The 4,575-nt window shown below is 41.7% G+C and overlaps 1 long non-coding RNA gene across 1 annotated transcript; it reads left to right on the forward strand.

The window, feature by feature from the left end:
* Nucleotides 1-1,743: 1,743 nt before the first annotated feature.
* LOC130190447 (uncharacterized) lies at nt 1,744-3,545 on the forward strand. The gene is made up of 2 exons (XR_008830965.1): nt 1,744-2,274; nt 2,856-3,545. It is a non-coding gene; the product is annotated as an uncharacterized LOC130190447 (long non-coding RNA).
* The last annotated feature ends 1,030 nt before the right edge of the window (nt 3,546-4,575 follow it).

A 4,575-nucleotide genomic window follows, 5' to 3' on the forward strand; every position in this document is an offset into this window, starting at 1 on the left:
CTTTTACTGCTATTGAAATGAAGGAGTGAGTTCACTGGACCGGTACTTGTATACAGTACACTGCCTTTGTTTAAGGAAGGAGGTCATGAAGGGAGCAATCAAGAAAATTAAGACTCACAGTCGTTGTTGCCAAACTCTCCACCTAAAGGACAATATATAAAGATCATTCATGATAATAAAAACACAACAACACGTAGCTGAATATCTATTACACCATTCTCTGACAGACATTTCATTCCTGCTGACCTATAGTTAAAACAAACCCCAAATAAATATCATTGTCCCACTGACACTGTCACTTTCACACTGATAAGAATAAGCCCAGATGACAAGATAAGTGGAGCACAGGTGATACAGATATAACAGCACCATTACGTCTCTCTCTCTCTCTATCCATATATATATATATATATACATTTGAGAGTGATTACCTACTCACAGAGAGCTCCGTCTAACATTTAGCAATCAGCTGGAAATTCAGATGAGTGGTATCAGGAGTGTCTTGATATTCCAGAAAGTTCATCACAGGGACGATATTGGTAGTGATCCAATCAGTGGTGGGCGAATTATTCAGATCGTTTAGTTAAATAAAAGTAGCAATACTACAGTGTAGAAATTCTGAATAATACAAATACTCCTGCAAACTCTTAACACAAAATTCCAAAATACACAGTACCAAACGTGAAAGTACTTGTTATGCGGTGCGGCCCATTTTAGAATCGTCATATTACTGAATTATAATAAGTAATGCAGTTATTTATTATCATTTTTATTGTTGCATCTGGAAAAAAGGGCTCATTTTAATTCAATACATTTTGCATAGACCGAAATTTAAAATCACAGAATTGCCTCTAACGGCTTTACAGTATAAACATGCGGCGACCTCACATCGGAACGGGAGAAAATGTTGCGTATTAAGAGTAGGAATAAAAGGCACAATAATCAAGAAAGGTAGTATTAAGTCCAGCTCAATAATAAGCGTCCTAACGCCCTGTGTGTCCTCTATCCAGTCTCCCATGTGTCCCCCTGCAGCTTCATCTGACCCGTGGGCTGTGGGCTGTTTCTCCTTTCGAGGAGACCTTTCAACTCAGGGAGAGAGACGCTGATCTGTCCGCTTTCAGTGAGCACGGTAAACACAGATGTTCCAGAGGCTGAAAGTCCACTTAGAGCAAATCACCAAGAGAAGAAGACAGATAGATGGCCGCTATACGATAGAGGGGAGGGTGGGAGGGAGGGATTGTGATGGGTTGAGTGCGAGAACTAGAGTGTGTGAGGTGTTCAACATCATGTAATAATTGCATTTAGGCTGTCTGCGGATACATACAGATCTGAACAGCCAGATGATGTGAAAATAGTTCTCATTGTATTCTCTCTCCCTCTGACACACACACACACCTACAAGCGAAGAGCGAGGGAGATTGTGATTCAATTCAATTCAGTTTATTTTTATAGCCCAATTTCACAAATTACAAATTTGTCTCGGAGTGCTTTAAAATCTGTACACATAGACATCCCTGCCCCAAAACCTCACATCGGACCAGGAAAAACTCCCAAATAACCCTTCAGGGGGGAAAAAAGGGAAGAAACCTGCAGGAGAGCAACAGAGGAGGATCCCTCTCCAGGATGGACAGATGAATAGATGTAATGTGTACAGAAGGACAGATTTAGAGTTAAAATACATTCAATGAATGTGACAGAGTGTATGAATAGTCAGTGGTGTATAGTAACGAAGTAGAAGTACTTCGTTACTTTACTTAAGTAGTTTTTTTGGGTATCTGTACTTTATTTTACTACTTATATTTCTGTTTACTTTTACTTTTACTTCACTACATTTTGCAATGAAAACTTGTACTTTTACTCCGATACATTTCCCCTGAAACAGTATCGTTACTCGTTACTACGGAAAAAAATAATCATGAGAAACATCGGGGACTGTTGTGGAACACACCGCAGCGCACCTGAACGCAGCACATCGGGGACTGTTGTGGAACACACCGCAGCGCACCTGAACGCAGCACGAACACACAGGTTGGGGATCAGTGGTCCTTGCCGCGTGTGCGGCTACAGATCCGACTCATTTCATGTGGAGCAGCAATGGAAGCTATTCGAAAAACCACGGGGACCAAGATCAACGTCCGAGGCCATATTTGGGCGAACTCTTTTCTTTTGTCGGAGTGAAAGTTTCTTCCTACCGGATGAAGTGCCTCTTATGCCGACCGAAAGCTACGGAGATATGGCCTTCAACAACTCACCAACCTCAGGAAACACATTGAGGTAAATTAAGATTAATCCCATGAGCCGCAACGTTAATGTTTAGTCATCATAAACCTGTTAAGATATCTAGCAGTGTTGTCCTCAGGATTGTAGTAAGTTATATCTTTGGCAGGAGAGGGGGAGACAGGTGTCTGATTGTCCTACGCATGTTGTACGTTAGGCTAACGTTCGCTAGCTATCGTCAATTAAATGAGACAATTAGCGTGAGTGTAGTAGACGGATCTCTAGCGAGTTAATGAGCTGAAGAAGTGTTGACAGTTGTGAGAATTTGTTGATTTGAGTCGTCTTAGCTATAATATAATGCTAATCATTACAGCATTATTATAATTATTTGTATTAATATTATAAGAGTGACGGTCCAGTAATGGCGATGATATTGATTTGGGACTGTTGTGTTTAACTACAGAGATACAAGTACATATTCACAAATCAACTCTGGATGCACGGACAGTGCATGAAACTAAATGTATAAACTTCAAATTAAAACAAACTATTTTGTACAAAACTTTAGGTTGGGGTCATGACATGTTATGAAGTGTTATTAATTCTATCATGTCTGTAATACTCTCACTTTATTTCAGGAATGGACTACATCAAGCAGCACATGGAAGAACCCTCCCTGCAGCTATGTGGTGCCACCAGGTCCAGTTCATCTGATGAAGAGGACTTCTTCTTCGTCATCTCAAGCGCATGACAGCAGCAAACAGCTGGATGGAGACGTGGATCACGTTGACTTGCTGAAATGCTACCCAACTGTGTGCTGCTGTCTGTGAAGCTAGACACACTCTACCTGCACCATCAGGGCCTGTGAAGCTAGACACACTCTACCTGCACCATCAGGGCCTGTGAAGCTAGACACACTCTACCTGCATCAGGGCCTGTGAAGCTAGACACACTCTACCTGCACCATCAGGGCCTGTGAAGCTAGACACACTCTACCTGCACCATCAGGGCCTGTGAAGCTAGACACACTCTACCTGCACCATGTGAACGGCTCTTCAGCATCGCAGCACTCGTCTTCAGCCCCAGAAGAGAGACACTGAAATCTGTCCATTTTGAAAATCAACTTCTTTTGAAGATGAACAATACATTTTTCACTTTAAAGTGATGATTCTGGTTGTTACTTTTGGTTCTACTTTTTTCTGTGTTAATCGTGTTTTTATATTTTAGTAATTTCATCGTATTCATATATTGCTAAGTTCATCCTAGCTCATACTCCTTGTTCATGGCGGCCACAGCACCCAAACAAATAAACTTCATAATTCTCTAAATTCTGACCCTTTGTTTTTTTTATTAACAGCATTTACTTTTACTTTTAATACTTAAGTTTAAAAAAAATCAGATACTTTAATACTTTTACTCAAGTAGTATTCTCATAGGTGACTTTTACTTTTACTTGAGTAATTTTCCAGTCAAGTATCTTTACTTTTACTCAAGTATGACTTTTGGGTACTTTATACACCACTGAATAGTTCATAGTAGCCATAATCCACGATGGAGACCTCCACGATCCATCAGGCAGATGGAGGAGGAGTGGGCGGAGTCTCAACAGTGGGCGGAGTCTCAACAGGGCAGTGGCGTGGTCGGTAGCAGGAATTCCACGACCCAGACCTCGATGATCCATCAGGCAGATAGGATCTATGTCGTCTCATAGGGTCCGATGACCCCATGAGACGTGAAGTCAAAAGGACTCCGGGGAGAAAGCAGAGTTAGTGACGTGTGATTGAGAGATGAAAACTCATCCATAAGGAGATAGAAAAGAGGAGATAGGTGCTCAGTGAATCCTAAAACGTCCCCCGGCAGCTATAAGCCTACAGCAGCATATCAAGGGGCTGGACCAGGTGAACCTGATTCAGCCCTAACTATAATGGGTTGAGTGCGAGAGCTAGAGAGTGTGTGAGGTGTTCGACATCATGTAATACTTGTATTTTGGCTGTCTATGGATACATACACATCTGTACAGCCAGATGATGTGAAAATAGTTCTCATTTTCTTCTCTCTCTCTGACACACACACACCTACACACACACTGTACTTTGTCTCAAGCTGCGAAAAGCTTCTGAACTGTGAGGCCTGATGACAGGAAGGACAAAAGCCACAGAAGTGTGAAAAATCACTTGAGCCCAGAATTCCTTCTGCTCTTGTCCATTAGAGGTCTGCGTGACCTTGGAGGTTGAAGTATACTGTATACCTCCTACATCTGCAGAACACTTTCTTGGCCTTGTCGTGCATAGAGACTAATAAAATATACCCTGTAACTGGCTCACCATTTTGATGCCGTGGTTGTGTTTTTTCCCCATT

Source organism: Pseudoliparis swirei, chromosome 24 (genome assembly GCF_029220125.1).
Source record: "Pseudoliparis swirei isolate HS2019 ecotype Mariana Trench chromosome 24, NWPU_hadal_v1, whole genome shotgun sequence".
NCBI classification, from domain to species: Eukaryota; Metazoa; Chordata; class Actinopteri; order Perciformes; family Liparidae; genus Pseudoliparis; species Pseudoliparis swirei.